Source organism: Callospermophilus lateralis, unplaced genomic scaffold, assembly GCF_048772815.1.
Source record: "Callospermophilus lateralis isolate mCalLat2 unplaced genomic scaffold, mCalLat2.hap1 Scaffold_138, whole genome shotgun sequence".
In the NCBI taxonomy this organism is placed as follows: domain Eukaryota; kingdom Metazoa; phylum Chordata; class Mammalia; order Rodentia; family Sciuridae; genus Callospermophilus; species Callospermophilus lateralis.
In genome coordinates, this window is record NW_027512535.1 from 2,429,453 (window position 1) to 2,451,059 (window position 21,607).

The following is a 21,607-nucleotide window of genomic DNA, read 5'->3' on the forward strand; positions in this document are numbered from 1 at the left end:
TGCTCTTGTTGGTTCTGTTTTGAAACATATCTCAGTTCAACAAACACTGAACCCCTACTGTATGTTCCAGTCACTCAACTAAATGCTAAGGATAGCTATGACATGCTGAACTATAGACCTCAGGCTAGATGAGCTTTCTGTCTTTTCATAAGTTTATTGAGGCATATTTACATATCATATAATTCACCCATTTCAAGTGTGTTCAATGATTTTTAATGAATTTACCAAATTATGTTTCATCATCATAAATAAGTTCTAGAATATTTTCATGATCCTGATATGATCCTGCATGTCTATTTATTGTTAATCCACATCACCCCTCCCAGATACAGGCAACCACTCTTTCTAGTTTTATTCTTTTTAGATTTGCTTTTTCTAAATTAAATCATACAATATGTGTAGTCTCTTATGCTTTGCTGCTGTCATTTAACATAATGTTTTCAAGATTCATCCATGTTGTAGAATGCAGCAGTATGTTTTGTTCCTTTTTATTGCTGAATAGTATTCCATCATATGAGTATACCACATTTTGTTTATCTGTTTATCTATTCATCAGTTTGAACATTTAGGTTGTTTCTCACTTTTGCTCTTATGAATAATGCTACTATGTTAATTGCTATGCCAGTCTTTGTATGAACGTGTTTTCATTTCTCTTGGGTTACTGGGTCATAGTAAATTCCTGATTAAGTGTTTAGCAAACTGCCAAACCATTTGCAAGAGTAACTGCAGAATTTCATATTTCCATCAGTATTGGGTAAGGGTTCTCATTTCTCCACATCTCCACCAATATTGATTGTTATTTGTAGTTTGTTTTTTTTTCCCATTTAACACTCCACTATTGAGCTTCTTCCCCCCACCAGCCCTGTCTCTTTGGTTATAGCCTTGCTCGTGGTTGTGAAATATCTCATGGTAGTTTTTATTTGCATTTGCCTATGACTAATATTGTTGAATGTTTCATGAGCTGATTAGCCATTTATATATCTACTTTGGGAAATGTCTATTCAAAACTTTTTTGTTCATTTTTTTTATTGGATTGTTTGGATTAGATTTTTGAAGATGAATTGAGATTTATCTTATAGAAATTGAGGAATAATATGTCAGGAAGTTAAGACAGCAATTGAAAACAAACAAACAAAAAAAATAGGTGGCATTCATTGAACATTTATTTTATGCTAGACATTTTTCTAATTACATGACCTATATTAAATCATATAATCCTCATGACAGCCCTATGTCTTAGGTGCTGTTTTTCATCTCCCCTAATCAGGGTCCCTCAACTAGAAATTTTATAGCTAAAACATTTGTAAGTATACGACCTATTCCTGAGATGGCAAATAGTCTTGGGATGAAAGAGAAACTGAAAATCCCATAGGCATATGTTGCAACCAGATTTTATGTTTGGTAATTCTATATACATTGTTAGATGGAGAACTATGGAATATTTTCAAGTAGGACAAAATATGATGAGATCCATTGCAGAAGTAGGACAGTATTGTTCTTTATCAAAATTTGAATTAAGACTATGTAGTTGCTAATATTTTCTCTAAATTTTGGTAAGATACATATAGGAAAGTCATAGGATGTTTAACGTTACTACTGTAATAAAATATAACTTATTATCATATACTGTGTTAAAACTTAAAGAGAAAAAGTTTTCAGATAATCCACTTCAAATTGCAGTGTTCTACAAAAGTTCAAAACATCCAACTAAAAACATATAGTCACAGTATTAGCATAGGAATTTATTTAAGGCTTGGAATTATTATGCCTTTTATTTCCGACTGATAGAATTCCCTTTCATGTTATCTTAATATATGATTAATCATAAGATGATTACAAGTAACAGTGACCAAAGGAAAGTGTTGTTTGATGTGACCTAGTAGCTATCTTGTGGTTAATATTGAAAGGAGCTAGCCAGGCATGGTGGCACATACCTATAATCCCAGTGGTTTAGGAGGCTGAGGCAGGAGCCTAAGCAACTCAGGTAGACCTGTCTCTAAATAAAATACAAAAAAACCCCACCAAAACCTGGAGATATGGTTCAGTGGTTAAGCACCGCTGGGTTCAATCCTTGGTCCCCTCAGTCAACCCCCCCCCAAAAAAATAATAATATTGAAAGGAGGTTTTCTTGTCTATTGTCTATATTTCCATATTGTGTTATTGATTTCTAAAGTATCCTTTCTTTATACCTCATTACCATTTATCAGATGATAGTAACAAGTCAAAAATTCTTTAAAAAAAATGAGCAGAGTACATCTTTCTTTGCAGAAATGAGTTTTTAATGCAAAATTATTCTGAGGAGGATATGGAATGTATCCTAAAACACCTCCCTAAATAACAGGTATTCTGTTTAGAATTGACAAGTACATTGATTAGAATATCAGTGTTGAAGAGTCATTCAGCTGTCACACAGGTCATACTGGTGTTAGATATTCATACAGGTATTATACAAGAACAAGTCCTAGGTCTTAGTATCTAAAACTAGCTGTTTATATTATATATTTTTAAATTTTTTGATTTATTCTCCTTGTATATAAAATGACTATTTTATTGGGTATGAAATTAAACTTTTGACTCAATGCCTGGCACATAGTGGTCGGTAAAGAGCTAGATGGATCTTTATGTTTTTCCTTTTTGTTTTAGGTTTTGCCCCTCATTGCTTCAGGAAATATCAAAATATCAAATATAGATGATACTACAAAGATTACAAAATCTTGCAGTACTTAACTTCCTTTTTAAACTGATTACTGCAAGTCCCGTGGGACTTCTGTTCTCTTATTGTATTACCCAAAGTAAATCTTATTAACCTCTTTCTTAGCATTTTATAAGCCTGAAAGGCAATAGCTGACAGTTACCTCCCTATGACCTGCACTTTTCAGCATCTCTGTCCTGCATACGTGCCCACCTTCTGTTTGCAAAACCAGTAACATAAGTCCTTCAAAGTGTTTCTCACATCCTATGAAAAAGCACAAGGTCAACCAGGGATAGGAAAAAATATGGGAAACACACGTCTATAAAACTTGGATAAGTATGATCTATAGAGGCAGCAAAACAAGGAAATATTCTCTCAAGCTTCCTGGTGGGAATGAGAAAACCCTTTCCTCTTTTCTTTCCTTGAATTGTAATTAACAAGATCTTCAGAGATAATGGTAGCAAAAGGGCTGACATAAAATTTCTGATACATGGTATTTTCCTGTTATTCTGGCCACCATTTCAGATATTTAACTCTGCCTTCTCTAGATTAACAGTTACATTAAGTAAAAAGTCCACTTGCTTGAGGACATCTGCATATTTAAGGTTTGCTTAAGTGGAGTTTTTTTGTTTTGTTTTGTTTTGTTTTGTTTAGTGATGCTGAAGATTGAACCCAGGGCTTTTAAATGTAAGGCAAGCACTCTACCAACTGAGCTATATCCCTAAACCTTAAGTGGAGCTTTTTATGCATTTATTAAAATTAAATATTTAACAAGAATTTCCCTTGTCTATAAAGGACCATATTGGGCTAATGTATCCTGTAGCAAATTTACCTGGAAATTCTGTTACGTAAGCCAGGTGTACTGGTGAACACCTATGATTCTTGCCAGGCTAAGGAGGCAGGAGGTTCGCAAGTTGAAGGCCAGCCTGGGCAACTTAAAGAGACCCTGTCTCAAAATAAAATTTTAAAAAAGGGTTTTAGGTATAGCTCAGAAATAGAATGCTCCTGGGTTCAATTCCCAGTACCAAAAGGGGAAAAAAAAATCTCAAGTTATGGGTAGCTCTTTCCACTGGTGGTAATTTTGTATTTATATAGCAATGTCTCATAAACAGGAAAGATGATGATAGAGATTCTGTGGAAAATCTTCCCATTCAGGAATTAGGTGCCAGGTATATGTGGCAGGTGGCATCCAAAACTGAAAAGCTGCAGCTAAAGACATGAGCGCTACTTTGTAGAATCAGCAGTGTTGACAGGTAGGCATTCAGTAGGGGTTGTTCTCATTTCTTCAGCCTTCCAGAAAGGGTTTATTTGATTCTCATAGAAAGCCTACCATCTATGTGATAGGCCCTCTGCTGGATTAGTCACCTTCACCTTTCTCCTGAATTAGTTCCTTCTCTAAGCATCCAGAGAGCTTTCAATAGATGCCTTGGTGATGTATTGACGTACAGGGTTTGGGGATTTTGTGTGTGCGTCTCTGTGTGTGTATTGGTTTATATTGAGTATTGAACCCTAAGGCACTTCGCCATTGAACTATACCCTCAGCTCTCCTTTTTTATTTTTAATTTTGAGATAGGGTCTCACTAAGTTGCTTGAACTTATAATCCTCCTGCCTCAGCCTCTTGAGTCACTGAGATTTCAGGGATATAATTTTTGCTTAGATTTGCCCTTGCTATTCTAGCTGTTCTGATCTAAGAGAATGGTACTCCTTTATCAGAGTTCTCATCAGCCTTAATGGAATTGTACTGTACATCCTTTTAACCAGTTGTCCAGTCTTCCAGAATTGCCTCAAGACTCAGACCACAACATTAATTCTCTAGTTTATTCACCTGAAAGACTAGGCACACAATCCAATTATGCAGTTGAACTGCCACTTTTCTCTGCAGTGAAGGTGCTACTGTCCCAGCTTGATCAGAATAAGCTTAAGACATGTCTTTGACAGTACACTGCTCCACCTCCTCTCCAAGGTGTGTGTAAGGTTTAAAATATGTGACTTTAGGTTTTACAGACTCTTACCAAAAAAGGCTTGGGGCCAAATCTGTTTCAAAATTCAGAAATTTTCAGAAGCAATCCCTGTACCATCATTACACACTGAATAGGACATGAGGAAGCACCTGATGATCAAACAACACAGTATTTTTTGCAGTAAAACATTTCAATATTCATACCAAGTTAAATGAATAAAAGCCTATAAATAACATCTCCTTAGTTCAAGACTAACTCACTTTGCTTCAAATGAGTTCTAAACTTAAAAAAAAAGATCTTTGTGATTTTCAGAGCATTTTGAATTCCAGAATTATAGATTCTGAACCTATTATTGCATTCCAAGCACAAACCTACAGAGATCCAGGTCTTTTTACTTTTTTTTCCCCTTTTTCTTGAGATGGGCATTTCACTCTGTTCCCTATGTTGCCCTGGCTGGTCCAGGACTCATAGAGTCATGCTGTCCTCCTGCCTCAACTTCCTGAGTAGCAGGGACTACAGGAGTGTACCAGCATTCCTGACAAAAGGGACCTCTTGAGAATAAATAAAAATTAACTTAAATAAAAATTAACTTAATTGAATATATTAGAAAACATCAAAAAGAATTAGTGGATTGGGCTGTAATGCCAGCAATTCAGGAAGCTGAAACAGGAAGATTGAAAGTTCAAGTTCAGCTTCAACAACATAATAAGACTGTCTCAAAATAAAAATAAAAAGGACTGGGGATGTATCTCAGTGGTAGCATCCCTGGGTTCAATCCCTAGTACTAAAAACAAAAACAAAAAAAAAATTAAAATAAGAATAAGACGGATTGATATTAACTTGATAATATCCACCAATGAACTGAAAAATACAATTAGTACACACACTTTGAGTGAAGGTTAATGAGGGCTGGGGATGTAACTCAGTGGTAAAGTACTTGCCTTAAATGAGGATTAATGAGATTGTTCCTGGTACAACAACCCTAATTTTATCTTTTTTCGAAATTTGGTTGGAAAAATAGTATTTTACTGTGCTAGTGGTTTTCATTCGTCACTTTTTCTCTTTCAAATGAACACATTTTGGGTACAGATTTGAAAAGTAAGGACTCTGTTTCCTCTGTGAAATCAGCATTCTCTCCCAGCTCACTTTGTCATTTTATACAGGTACTCAGATATCTGTCTGAACCTTCTGTGCCCTTATAGTAACTTTAAAATGAATTTAAATTAAGCTGGTACAATGGCAAATGCCTATAATCCCACCTACTCAGGAGATTGAGGCAGGAGAACCACAAGTTCAAGGCCAATTTAGCAAGACCTTGTCTCAAAAAATAAAAAGAAATAAGGATATAGCTCAATGGTAGAACAACCCTGGGTTCAGTCCCAAATAAAAGGAATGGAGGGAGAGGATGGGAATGAATCTTGAGAGGTGTCTGAGGACAAAATAGTTGAGATGTGTTAAAATTGATTTATCATAAGTACTAGAATGTTAATTTCCTTTATTTAGTTCTTTAAAATTATTTAATTTATAATTTTTAAAGATCTTAATATTTTATTCTAAATGGACTGGAAATTTTTAAAAACTTAACATTGCTAGTTTTTAAAGCCTTCTCAAACTTATTTGAACCAGTTCGGGTTTTTTTGTTTTGTTTTGTTTTCCTCAAGGAAAATTAAATCAGTTAAATGTCTTATCTCTAATTAAAAACCTTTCCAAAGTTTCATTCAAAAGAAACTTTATTTTAGCAGCGTCTTTTTAATATTATTGTCTCTGTGTTATTAATATTAGTACTAACCAAATAGTACAATTAGTGACAAAGTATAAGCATATATGGACAGCATGGAATCTGAGCCAGCAGGGTCTCAATACAGGCTCTAGACCCACTGCTTAGTGGTTGAGTGGCTTTAGGGAAAAAACAACCCTTTCTTCTCTTCCTTCTTTCCCCTCTCCTCTTCCCCCCTCCCCACTCACTGTTTTGAGACAGGGTCTTACTAAATTGCCCACACTGGCCTCTAACTTGTGATCCTCCTACCTTAGCTTCCCAAGTAGCTGGGATTACAGACATGTACCATCATGCCCAACTGATACATAACCTTTTCTGAGCTTAGATTTCTATACTGATAAGTTGAAAATAATAATTTCTGTGTATTAGGATTGTTTTGAGAACTAAATGAAATTATGTAGGGGCTGGGGATGTGGCTCAAGTGGTAGCACGCTCGTCTGGCATGCGTGCGGCCCGGGTTTGATCCTCAGCACCACATACCAACAAAGATGTTGTGTCGCCGATAACTAAAAAATAAATAAATAAATATTTTTTTAAAAAAAGAAATATGTAAAGTGTCACAGAGATTAAAGAATCAGTAAATGGTAACCTTGTTTTCAAAGTTATCATAACTTTATAGTGTTCTGATTATAAAACATGAAAAGAAAGTTTTTACCCAAAGTATACAAGAGTCAAAACATCATATTGTTTCCCTCATTGCTAGATTTTAAGGTTTTCTTTCTACTGCAATATGAACTTCCACTTTAACTTAAAGTAGGAATAAACATGCATACATTCTCTTTTTAAAATATCATATCATATGCCATAAAGTTTAAAATGAAAAAACAATGTTTCCACCCAAATTCTCAACATTCAAAGTAATCATTGGTAAAATTATATAGATATGGATACACAAGTTCATATAAATAGATTTATACTAACCAAACTTGAATTTAATCTCTAGCACTCATTAAATTCCAAATAAATTTATATTTCAGGAATATTATTAAATTTTTATTGGGACCCTTTTGCTCTTTGATTAGGCTAAACTCCCAGATAATGCTAGGAAGATATCTGGAGCTCAGAGCAATAGCATTATTTTTTTTTATTTTTTATTTTTTGGTACTAGGAATTGAACTCAGGGGCACTTAACCACTGAGCCATATCCCCAGATTTTTTTTTTTGTATTTTATTTAGAGACAGTGTCTCACTGAGTTGTTTAGGGCCTTGCTAAATTGCTGAGGCTGGCTTTGAACTCGCTATCCTACTGTCTCAGCCTCCCAAGCTGCTGGGATTATAGGCTGCACCACTGCACCCTCCTACAGTAGCATTATGAACATAATTTTTTTATTACATGCTTTTTGAGACTGTTATCCAGAGAACATTATTCTCTCTGGCCAAAAATGATCCTACTTATTCTAAAATTTATTGCTGGGTTGCTGACAACCTGAGATTCCATCTCCGGACATGTTGATTTATAAGTAAGGAAACTAAGGCCTGGAGAGGCGGGGTTAAGTTAGCCAGGGTGACACATAAATGTATTTTAGATTTCAATGACTGCTTCTTAAAATATCTAATAAGTTCCATAAAGTAAGAGTTTGCAGAAGTCACTAAATTTGGAGATTCAGATTTATTCCTTCTTTATTCATGTTTGAATGGATTTTAGAATGCAAATTTAAACATACAGCAGATTATATTAGATGACCTTTAATTGGATGAGTGGAGAAAAGATGTCAATTCTAAAGTCAGCTCTGAGAACCTGTGCTAAAATTTGTGGCACTCAATAAATTAGTTCTCTTTCTCCCCTCTTCATTCTGTTCTTACCCACATAGAATAATTTTGTCTCTCATCAGTCAGAAACTCATTCTAATAAAGTAAGTTTGTTCTTTTGTCTCTAAAGGCACAGTCCTAATAATCTAGTACCCTGGCCCTCACTTTGGAATCAGGGCATTCAGTTATATTTGCATAACTAGCATTTACTAAGGACATTCCTGTGTTTGTGTTAGGTCCCAAACTAGGTGAAACACTGCTCAGGCCCTCAGATTGCCTAAGAGCAAACTGAAGCCAGTGCAGCACTGGCATGGCTTGATGTTGGCCTGATAGTGGAGACTCAGTGACTTCTAACAAACTAAAATCAATTAATATAATGGGTATAGTCAAAGTAAAAGAGCCCCTTAGTCATCTGGAGAAATCAGGGAAGATTTCCTGAAAAGGTAGCACTTGAAATGAGACTAGGAGTTTGTTTATGAACAACACAATAAATAAATAAATAGGAAAACTATTCCAGCCAAAGGAATTAGAACTCAAAAGCACAGGCTTGTATTTAGATTGACATTTATTTTGCAGCAAAAGAACAACGTGCTTCTGAAACGTTTTTACTAATATCTCATGATTTCTAAAATTATTCTATTTCTGAACATCTCAAGAATCAAATTTAGTTGACCCTCCTTTACGTTAATAGAATTTGTAAACTGACACCTAACCATTTATAGCATCCCTCTTCAAGTTCTAATTTGTTTGTGTGTGTCTGTGCATGTGCTACTGTTATTCTGAGATTATATGTATGCTTCTTTACAAATAAGCAAATTGAGTAAGTGAGCTTTTCCAGAGCTAGGCTATAGTGCTATCTGTTATTTAATTATTTAATTCTCATATTCTGCTTCAAAAAGATACCAATGTTCTTTAAATTAGGTGATTCATGTCTCTTATATGTTACCATTCTTTTATATATTTCAAATACATTTTTAAAAGAATAAAGGGAAAATATTTAAAAAATGAACTAAAAATTAAATTAGTCATCATTTAAAAAGAAGCAGTCACCTGCAGCTCCTTCACTATAATCAACCACTGTAAATATGACCACTCTAAAAGATAGTGATAGGGCTGAGGTTATAGCTCAGTGGTAGAGTGCTTGCTTCTCACTTGTGAGGCACTGGGTTTGATCCTCAGCACCACATAAAAATAAATAAAGATATTATGTCCATCTTTAAAAAAAATAGTGATCTACATTATAGCCTGACTGATAGGATTTGGGGGATGATTGGGGGAGTTCCGGGGATTGAACTCAGGAGCACTTGACCACTGAGCCACATCCCCAGCCCTATATCGTATTTTATTTAGAGACAGCATCTCTCTGAATTGGTTCGTACCTCACTGTTGCTGAGGTTGGCTTTGAACTTGGAATCCTCCTTTCAAAGCCGTCTGATTCTCTGGGATTACCATGTGCCTGGATGGTAGGATTTTTGATAGTGACGATGGCTGAGAATATTGCTCTGTGTGTTGTTTAGCACCCTGGACTGTGTTTGCTTTGTATAATATTTTTATTTTATTAAGATATACGTTATAAAGAGCTTTCACTTGTCTTCTGTGACCTGACTTCAGAATTTATGAAAAGATTAAATTGCAAGTGAGTCTCTAAAATTCTTTCCATTTCATTATATCTCTTTTTATTCTAAAAATCCTCTTTGGACAATTCATATTTAGGAACTTATTTTCTTAGCTAGACACAGTGAAACATGCCTGTAATCCCAGTGGCTCGGGAGGCTTGGGGCAGGAGGACTGTGAATTGAAAGCCAGCCTCAGTAATTTAGCAAGGCCCTAAGCAACTAAGTGAGACCCTGTCTCAAAATAAAAAGGACTGGGGATGTGGCTTAGTGGTTAAATACCCCTGTGTTCAATACTCAGTATCAAAAAATAATTTTTTTTTTCTTGCCAAAAACAGTAACACACACCTTTAATCCCAGCTACTCAGAAGGCTGAGGCTGACCTCAAACTTGGGATCCTCCTGCCTCAGCTTCCACAGTTGCTGGGATTATAGGTGTGTGCCACTATACTCAGTATGTCTTGTTTTTTAAGTGCTAAATGAAGGCCCTTTGGTCTAACTACTGAGTATAATAGTTGCAATCAGAATAACAATATTTTTCTCTCTGTTCTCTCTTGTGTTGTAGAGTCGACAATTAGAATCAGAAACTGGGACCACAGAGGAGCACAGTCTAAATAAAGAGGCTAGGAAATGGGCCACACGTGTGGCACGTGAGCACAAAAATATTGTTCATCAACAATGGGTAAGTGTAGTAGAATCCTGGCCACATTCAGCTTAAGCCAAGTGTCAGACCCATTTAAGGAGCTAAATTTTATTAATGTGAAAAGCACCCATATATGTTTTTTTTTTTTGTTCTTTCTCAAACTCAACAATATAGTCTTATCTATTTATCTTAAAAATTCTGTAAACCTTGTAGCAGCAACACATTAATTCACCTGTTTGACATAAAATTGCCTAAGAAAGACTAGTGATGGTGTATTACAGTTTGTTGGCCGGGGGAAGAGGCATACATATGATAAATTAAAGTAGACTTTCATCTCTCAAGACAAGTTTTTTTGAAGACACAGTTGTAAATTCCATGAAAATATATTTTCAAGACTAAACTCCAAGTGCAAAGAAATTATTTTAAATATGGTATTTTTTTTAGTTTGATTTTTAGTATCTAGATCCTCTTTCTTTGACTTCACATCCAACTTCTTAAAAGAATTGTCCACACTTACACATCCTGACCTCCCTCCTGCTTTTCAGCTCATTGTGTTTAAGCTTTGCCTTGCTTTCCTTCTGATCATTCCTTTCCTTCTAAATTTATCATAATCACCAGTGATGTCTGTTGCAAGATCCAAAGTGGACACTTGATCTCTCGTTTTTCTTAACCAATCAAGTTTCATCATAACTAACAACACCCTTCTTCTTAAAACACTCTTCAGCCCTCTGTAACTCAGCATTGTTCCAGTTTTTCCTCTTCCTCTTCAGCCTGTCTAGATTCTTTCATGGGTTGCTCTTTCTCTATCCAATGGTTAAATATTTAAATTCCTTAGATTCCTGAACTAGGCTGTCTTTTTTTTTTTTTAACTCTTTACTCTCCCTATGGTCCATCTCATACACTGCTATTTTTTCACTTTCAACCTAATCATAAACTAATATTTTCAACATTGGGCCTTGCTTGCTGCTGTATCCCATGTATTTTTTTTGCCTACTTTGACATCTTATTTCACTTGTCTCACAGGAGACAATGTTTTGGGTTTTGGGGGTTTGTTGTTGTTGTTTGCTTTTTGTGGGTTTTTCTTGTTGTTGTTGTTTTGGTTTTGGTTTTTTGATTATTAAACTGGGAATTGGACCCAAGAGTGCTTTACCACTGAATTGCATTCCCAAACCTTATTTTATTTTATTTATTTATTTGGTACCTGGGATTGAACCCAGGAGCACTTAATCACTGAGCCACATCCCCAACCCTCTTTTTTATATTTTATTTAGAGACAGGGTTTTGCTCAGTTGCTGAGGCCAATGTTGAACTCACCATCCTCCTTATTTTAGCCTCCTGAGCCACTGGGATTACAGGTGTGTGCCACCACACCCAGCTTTGTGTCTTATTTTAAAATAGGTTCTCACTGTGTTGCTGACAGTCTTGTTAAGTTGCCGAGACTGGCCTCAAACTTGGATCTTCCTGCCTTAGCCTCCTGAGTCACAGGATTACAGTCATCCGCCACCATACCCAGCTTAAAAAAATTTAAAAAGCATTTTTTTAATAATGTCTTTCAGGGGCTGGGGATGTGGCCCAAGCGGTAGCGCACTCGCCTGGCATGCGTGCGTCCCGGGTTTGGTCCTCAGCACCACATACAAAGATGTTGTGTATGCCAAAAACTGAAAAATAAATATTGAAATTCTTTCTCCCTCCCTCTCTCTCTCTCTAAAAAAAATAAAAAAGATTTATTAAAAAAAAATAATGTCTTTCAGTGTTCTGGGTATTGGTAGTCTCAACTTGGCAGTTATCACTTTATAATAATCAGATAATGGCCAGTGCTGGTGTCATCTCATGTGAAATAACTGGTTCTTTTTTTTTTTAAAGAGAAAGAGAGAGAGAATTTTTAATATTTATTTTCTTTTTAGTTTTCGGCGGACACAACGTCTTAATTTGTACGTGGTGCTGAGGATCGAACTCAGTGTCTCGCGTATGCCAGGCGAGCGTGGTACTGCTTGAGCCCCATCCCCAGCCCCCAAAATAACTGGTTCTTAGGCTGGGAAGATCTAAACAGTTGGGAACCAGAATGCTAGGGCTTCTTACACACTTCTGTCTCTGTGTGGTCTCTCCACATGATCTCTCCAACATGGTGGCTTCAGGTTGGCTATACTGCTTACATGGTAGTACAAAGCCCCAAAGATATAAGTTCCAAGAGTGAGAAAATAAAACCTGTGTATTCTTTTGACCTAGCCTCAGAAACATCATTGGGATTGTTGAATCATATTTTATTGAGACAATCACAAAGGCCTGTCCATAGTTCAAGGAGGTAGGACATACACTCTACTTCTTGGTGGAGAAGTAACGAAGTTGGAAAAACATGCAGAATGAGAAATGTAGTAACAACTTTTTGAAAAACATAGTCTTCCACAGTATACCTTATGGTTAAAAGTTATAATTAAAACTTCACATACCTCTGACATGCAAAATACACTCACTTCTTATCCCCCAAAGCCTGGGATTTTGGGTTTTTTTTTTTTTTTTTTTTTTTTTTTTTTGCTAAAATCTGTCCACAATTAATAAAAATTGTAAACCAAGAGCTAAAGCTCAGTAAGCCTGAGGCAGGTAAAACACAAAGAAAATCACACCACAGTGCATCATAGTCAGCTTTAAAATACAAAAAATGTTTAACAGTTGTCAGGCGTGGATATATACACCTATAATCCCAACTACTCAGGAGGCTGGGGAGCAGGCAATCACAAGTTCAAGACCTGCCTGGACAACTTATTGAGACTATTTAACAAAAAAAAGGTTGGGAATGTAGCTCTGTAGTAGTAGTCCCCAGGTTCCATCCTAGTATGAGATATTGGGATGGGGGGGTGGTAATTGATTGTCCATAATGAAAAATCAAAAATGTTTCCTTCAAGATCAAGAACAAGCTAAGAATGTTCACTTTCACCATGTTTACTCAACATAGGAGTTCTAGAGCAGTTATAGCAAAGTTGCCATAGCAGTTATAGCAAAGTTGCAGGATGCAAAATAAAAGCAAAAAAATCAGTTGCATTTCTAAATAACAATGAGCACTGCAAAAAGGAAATTAATACATCTCCAGTACCACAGCAACAATAAAAAAAGGAAATTAAGAAAGCAATTTCATTTCTAGTAACACCAAAAAGAAAATATCAAGAAGGTAAAAGACTTGTACACTGGGAACTACAAAAACATTGATGATAGATTAAAGAGGGCATAAGTAAATGGAAAGACAGTTTATGTTCATTAAGTGAAGGTATTGATAAGATGACAGTTACTCCCAGAATGATGTCCAGATTCCATGTAATTCCTATCAAAATCCCATTGGGAATATATCCAGTATTCATGGAACTGAAGGCAGATATTGTTTGGGGTTTGTTTTATGGGGGCTTCTTTTCATGTGTTTGTTTTGTTTTGTTTTGTTTGTTACTGGAGATTGAACCCAAAGGCATTTTGCCTCTGAGACACATCCACAGCCCTTTTTCTTTATTTCGAGACAGGGTCTCATTAAGTTGCTGAGGCTGGCTTTGAACTTGTAATACTCATGCCTCAACCTCCCAGATAGCTGCAGATATTGTTAAATGGCACTTAATACCAAAATGTTCTTCAAATTCAATGTAGTTCCCTTCAAAATCTGAACAGTGTTATTTACAATAAAAGACAAAGCCATTCTAAAATTCATATGAGATCTCAAGAGACCCCAAATAGCCAAAATAGTCATGAAAAATAATAAGGTTAGAGAACTCCTACTTCCTGATTTCAAAGCTTATAAAACTGCAGAGATTGAGGTAGTGCAGTACTGGCATAAGGACACATATATAGACTTTAACTACATATGAAATCTATTTTTATTTATTTTGGAGGGATGGGTACTAGGGATTGAACTCAGGGGCATTCTGCCACTGAGCCACATCTTCAGCCCTGTTTTGTATTTTATTTAGAGTTGGGGTCTCAACTGAGTTGCTTAGCACCTCACTTCTGCAGAGGCTGACTTTGAACTTGAGATCCTCCTGCCTCAGCCTCCCAAGCTGCTAGGATTATAGGCTTGCGCCACTATGCCCAGTATATGAAGACTATTTTTAAAATACCAGTTTTCTCCATATATTCAATGTAATACAGGTTAAATACCCAGCATTTTTTTTTAATTAACAAGCTAATTCTCAAAGATATGTGAAAATGCAAATCATCTAAGATAGCCAAAACAATTTTGAAAAAGAAGGATTAGATTTGAGGGCTTTCTCCACCTGGTTTCAAGACATAAAACTATACTAATCAAGATGTTTTAGCATTGGTATGAGGATATACTTACAGATGAATGGAACAAAATGAAGAGTCTAGAAGTAGGCCCACGCATATATGGTCTGTTGATTTTAGACAAAGGTATAACAAACTTGTAAAAATGATAAATATATATATAATAACATGCCTTGCACATGTGAGATACTGGGTTTGATCCTTAGCACCACATAAAAATAAATAAAATAAAGCTACTGTGTCCATCTACAACTAAAGAGAAGAAAACAAGATTGAGTTCCCTGTCTCCTTCCCAGCTATTAGCTAGAGGCTGTCTTTAGCCCCTAGAAGCTACTCTTCCTGGTCCTTGCACTTGTGCTTCCGGTCTCAGAATCAGCAATGGCACACTGAATTCTTCTTCTTAGAATCTCTAATTTCCTTTCTACCCATCTCTTATCTTACTCTAGCCAGAGAAAATTCTTTGCTTGAAAGATATCACATGATTATATTGAACTCACTTAGGTAATCAAGGATGATCTCATTATTTTAAGGTTCCTAACTCTAATACTTCTGCAAATTACATCATACATACCCACAGTTTCAAACACCAGGGTATTTACATCTTCAAAGCCATGCTGCTTATTACAATGATAAAACAAGAAAACAACATCTATCATCACCACTACTTTTCAGTGTCATATAGGATTAGTCAATGTATTAATTAAAGAAAACCAGTTAAGAGATTTAAATATTAGAAAAAGGCACATCCATCATTATTTATTAATAATATATGTACCCAAAATACCAAGACCCAATTGTCAATGATGGTTTAGTAAAGTGAACAAATACAAGAATATATTTTTAGAAATCATCAATTTTCCAAGGTTAGGAATCTGGCTCAGTGGCAGAGCATTTGCCTAGCATGAGTGAGGCCTGGGTTCAGTCTTCAAAACTGAAGGGAAAAAGGAAAACTTTAGTTTTCTCATTAATCAGAAATAATAAATTGCAAATACAGTGGAAAAAAGTTATTCATCACAGCAGTAAAATACTGATAAGGTAAAGGAATATAAAATTTTAATGAAACTTAGAAAATATATTTGGAGAAGCTTGACATTCTGGCTCTAAAATTTACCTGGAATTCTTTTTATAAACACACAAGAATGAGACTTACCACATACTAAATCATAAAATAATGGCCACAGAAATTAACTGTGATCTAATACAAAAAAATAGCAAATCTATTAAAGAACATATGATAATTTAGAATAATGATCTTATCAAGATACCATTTTTGGCATACACAATTGCTAAATCCATTTACTAAAGGATTTACTAATTCTTTTCCCCAAAGATTTGAAATGTCAATCAAGATGCCATATTTCAGGTAGGAGGGAAATATAATGATGAACAGTGTATTAAAAGCTGCCAAGAAATTATTGTTAGGTTTGATAATGGTATTATGGTTGTATAAAACAATTCACATTTAGAGATATTTATTATAACACGTAGGAATAAAATGACTTAATATCGATTTTTTTTCTTCAAATGCTGTAGCAAAGAACAAAAAGGATAGGTAAAGCAAATTTTAACATTTTTTTGAATCTCAGTTATTAATATATGGGATTTATTGTAATAGATGCTCTAAAACCTTCAAGTATATTTGAATTTTTTTATAATAGAAAACATGTTAGCCTGGGGGTATGGCTGAGTGATAGAACATGTATATGCTTAGCATGCATGAAGCCCTAGGTTCAATTCCAAGCACTACCAAAAAAAAAAAAGTTAATGGTGTTGGGGTTTGAGTGTGCAGAGTTTAGCTCCCTCAGGCCTGACAGTGTGCAAGAGCTGTGGCTGTGATTTAGGTCAGCTGAGGCAAACCTCAGTTAGGAGGAGGAAACGTTCTCTTCCCCTTATCGCAAGTCACAAGTTCTGCATGGTTTGGCCAAGAGGAAGAAGCTTCCTGCATACTTGTCCTAGGAACAGTACATTCTAAAGAAACAAATGCCTGCTCAGGGGAGTAGACAATGTCTACAAAGAACTTTAGGAGGGTACTTATCAAATAAGCAGGAACGATCTGAAGTTAGCTCTGTGTATCCGCTGAGGCATGTTATCTGGGCAATGTGGGCAAAGTGTTATTGAAGAATTGCTTGCTTTGTTAGAAGAAGAATATAAAAGGAACTTGCAAATAAACCTCAGCATGCAGTTGCAATTGCTGCCTTCGCTCTGCATCCCCTGTGTCCCGGTTATTTCGTGACCCTTACCCAGGGACCCGAACGCACTAGACGTTCACATAATGGCATTTCAAATCTTTGGGGAAAAAAGTTAGTAAAAATCCTTTAGTAAATGGATTTAGCAATTTTGTATGTTTAGGGAAAAATACACCATTAGGTTTCTTTCTTCCACTATATACAAAATAAATTTTAGAAAACTAAAGAGCTAAGTGCTAAGCGCTAAACATATGACTATTAAAAAACTAGAAGAACCTAGAATATATATATATATATATATATATATATATATATATATATATATATATATATATTTAGTTATCAGTGGGCCTTTATTTTATTCATTTATATGTGGTACTGAGAATTGAATTCAGTCCCTCACACATGCTAAGCAAACCCTCTACCACTGAGCCACAACCTCAGCCCCATATTTTTGGTATATTACAGATACCCTTTTTTTTGGACGGGGGGTGGGGATACCAGGGGTTGAACTCAGGGGTACTCAACTACTGAGCCACATCCCTAGCCCCATGCCTTTTTTTAAATTTTACTTAGAGACAGGGTCTCACTGAGTTGCTTAGCTCCTTTCCATTGCTGAGGCTGGCTTTGAACTTGCCATCTGCCTGCCTCAGCCTCCAGAGCTGCTGGGACTACAGGCATTTGTCACTGCGCCCAGCCATATACCTTTTTAAACAAAACAAAACTCAGGAGCTATAAAGGAAAAGACTGATAAAATGTGACCACATAAAAATTAAAAATTTCCGCAAAACAAAAGAGCATTAAAAAAGGAAAGGGGATAGAGTAGAAGGAAATGTTTATAACAAATAATAGGAAAAAAAAGGAGTAAATATCTTGAAAGAAATATATCTTAATAATAATTAAAAGATTAAAAAAGTGAATTGAAATAGAAGTACAAATTGCTAGCAACATATAAAATGATTCTCCATTAATTAGAGACCTGAAAATATGGTGAATTACATTTATGGATTTCTGGATGTTGAGTCAGTGTTCCTGGGATGAAACCCACTTGATCATGGTGCACTGTCTTTTTAATATGTTTCTATGTGATTTGCCAGCATTTTACTAAGAATTTTTGCATTTATGTTCATCAGGGATATTGGCCTGAAGTTTTCTTTCCTTGGTGTATCTTTGTCTGGTCATAGGTTGAGTTTAGAAGGGTTCCCTCCTTTTCTATTTCATAGAATAGTTTGAAGTGGATTGGTGTTCTTCTTTGAAGGAAGGTCTGGTAGAACTCAGCTGAGAATCCTTCAAGTCCTGGGCTTTTCTTTGTTGATAGGCTTTTCATGGCATCTGCAGTTTCATCGCTTGAAATTTACCTGTTTAAATTTTGTATATCTTCCTGATTCAATTTGGGTAGGTCATATTTCTCTAGAAATTTGTTGATGTCTTCAAGATTTTCTGTTTAATTGGAGTATAAGTTTTTAAAATAGTTTCTGATCATCCTCTGTATTTCAGTGGTGTCTGTGGTGATATATCCTTTGAGTTTTTTCCCTTTTTCTCTTGGTTAGCATGGCTAAAGTTTTCTCGATTTTATTGATTTTTTTTTTGAAAAACCAACTCAACAGTGAGATTATTTTTTAAAAAATACATTGGCATAATTCTAAAGACTGGCAAAATTCAGTGTGGGTAAGATACAAGGAAGAGTAGGTACAACTTTGTGTAGATAATCTGGTAATGTCTATTAAAATTAAAATGTGCAATTTCTGCTTTTATATTTTTTATCTTAAATATTCCTATATGTGTTCAAAAAGTCATTGACTTTTGTACAAAACGTCATTGTACAAAGGGTTCTTTGTACAGAGTCACGTATAATGTTGAGAAACTTGAAAATTCAAAAGGCAAATAGAGTAAGAATAAATGAAACATGGTACAGTTAAATTCTTGGATCTATAGATTAATTAAAGAGAATGAGGTCAGTCTATTTATACAGACATGAAAAGCTTTCTTAGAAAGATTGAGAAGATAGTATATCTAATTTTATTTTTTTAAACAAAATTTTCTGTTTGTTTTTATATAGAGAGAAATGCTCAAAAGTGGTTTAGAAAAAGTAAAAATTAATTGATGGTATGACAGTTTTACCCCATAATGGATTATACAATGTAATAAAAAACTTTTGCCATTTTGCATTAATTGTTTTGTAACAGTATTTTATATTCATGTAAATTTTAAAAACTAAAGGTATGCATGTCAAAACTTGTACAATCCAAGTAGGATCTGTAGATTGAGCCAATGTCAATTTTTGTACTCTATTGCAGTAGCCCCTACTTATCTGCAGTTCACTATCCATGGTTTCAGTTACCTGAAGTCAACCACAGCCCAGAAATGTTAAATGTAAAAGTTCAGAAATAAACATTTTAGATGTTTTAAATTGCACACCATTCTGAATAACATGGAAGTCTCATTCTTTCCGACCCAAGATCCAAAACACTTTAACCATAATTTTTACGCTACGTACCCTATCCACCTGTTACTTACTGAGTAGCCAGTTAGATTATCAAATCTGCTGTTATAATATCAGAGTGTTTTGCTTAACCTTTTATTTTACTTAATAACGACAAAATACAAGACTAGTAATGCAAAGAAGGCACCATGACATAAAACAGATTAATTCTTCCACTGAGAAGCATTGTTGCAGGGCTTATAGAAAAATACATAGTAATTTTAGAATTCAGTATTACCAGCATTTTTAGCATCCATTGAGGGTCTAGGAAAGAATCTTCTAAGGATAAAGGGAAACTACTAATGTAAAGTTATATAAATTTTTACCACTGGGGGAAGTTGGGTGAAGGGAGTGTGTACTAGTTTTGCAACTTACAGAGTCTATAATCCAAATTTTTAGAATTAAATAAATAAATGAAACAAAATTACAAGTTAAGGAAAGGATAATAATTTGTTAAAAAAGGAATCATGGTTTTAGTTACTAAAATCTTTCAAATAATCATTCAAGGAACAAAGATGAGAAGGAGGATTATTTTCTGTACCTGTTTTCTCTTTAGGTTCTAAACAAACTTGAATGCCATGGAGTTGCTGTATCAGAACAAAGCCGAGCAGAACTGGAACAGAAAATAGATGAAGCTAGAGAAAATATTCGTAAAGCAGAGGTAAGGGGGCAGCTAACTATGGCATTTTGCCCAACTCCAGTCAATGTCACAGCTGTGATGTACACCTTTGAAGCTGAGTTCCTACACTTATTAAGTTGAAGGGGAATCACCATTTAATTTATGTCCACAGTAGTATTATTGAGTGCCTGCTTTGTAGAAAGTATACATATAGCAGACTTTGAACCTGCTGTGAAGAGTTCATAATCATGAAAATTACATAACAAAAGAATTAAATCACAATAAAGATATTAAAGTTTAACAAAGTAAAATTATAATCAAGTTAATGGTAGAGATATTTATGTTTATATATAAAATGATAACTTATATATTATAGAATATATAATAACATTTATATATAATTTATATATTATATAATAATACATAGTAATATATTTACATAAGATTATATATGTTTATATTTAGAACCTAAAAAATCTCCCTTATATGGGTGGTTTCTGAATCCAGGGGCATGAACTGGGTCTTCAGCAATAGAGATTTGGTTGAGAAGCGATAGGGCATTATAAAAGTAATTTTTTTTTTGACTCATGAGATCTTTTGAAAGTTGTATAAAAACTATGAAACCTCTCCCACAAAAAAAGAAATGTACATGTTGTGTACAGCATCAGAGTTCATCAACCCCAGGCTAATACTCCTTGCCCTAGAGGGGGAGAGGTCAAAATGAGAGAACAAGAAAGTATTAGCAAAAGGGGGCAGGCACAGGGTAGAGTTTGGCAATTGAAAGTGATTAGAATAACAGATTTTTGTAAGGAAATGTGATAGAAAGTAAGTAAACTATGTCCAGTTCACAGAGGACACACATGTGTATTCATCTACTCTGCTACAGCATGATGAAGGGATATGGAGGTAGACATTTAAAAAAAAAAGACCAAGACTTTACAACTCTCAAGAGATATGTTCTTATTAGAAAAGCCTAAAGAATGCCAAAGATAACCAAGACTGTGAAGCACAAGTGCCAAAGAGTGGCCATACAAGTATGCTTCAGGAAGTGGAGGACACGAGGAGCATTGGGGAAGGGGTTTTCAGAGCAGAGGTAGGACTTAGGATGGTGTTGGCCAGTGAATAGTATTTAATTAGTCAGGGAAAAGGGAATAACATAGATCTGTGGCTTGCAACCTCAAGAAACAGAACTTGAACCAAAATATGAAGGTAGGAAGGAGGCAGGTTTTAGTTTGATGTTGAGAAATATTTTCTAAGAGTCAGATCTTCTGAGTGGCAGAATAAGTACATAATGCAACACTGTAAGGGCTCAGGATTCTGGGCAAGCATCTGTCAGGGACTCTGTACAAGGAATTCTGGCATTGGTTGAAGGTAATCTAAACTAGTGATTTTCATACACCCCTTTATTGCTCTAGAGGTTTTGAAAAAGTGCTTCCGTGGTTGTGGGGTAAGGGTGAGGTGACAGAGGCAAACACAGGGTATATGAGCGTGTTTTTGACATAGCCCCATGGAAGTGATTTGAACCAGAATGGGTTTGCCATCTTCATAGTCTAAAGAAGCTCTGGTAACCTCTCCTCTGCTTCTTTCCTGGCATAGTCTGACCCACAGCCTCCATAGTGAGAAGGGCA

At 35.3% G+C, this 21,607-nt stretch overlaps 1 pseudogene; it reads left to right on the forward strand.

Annotated features, from left to right (window-relative positions):
* The window catches only part of LOC143388152 (F-BAR and double SH3 domains protein 2-like), a 130,792-nt pseudogene that overhangs the window by 65,444 nt on the left and 43,741 nt on the right, over positions 1-21,607 (forward strand).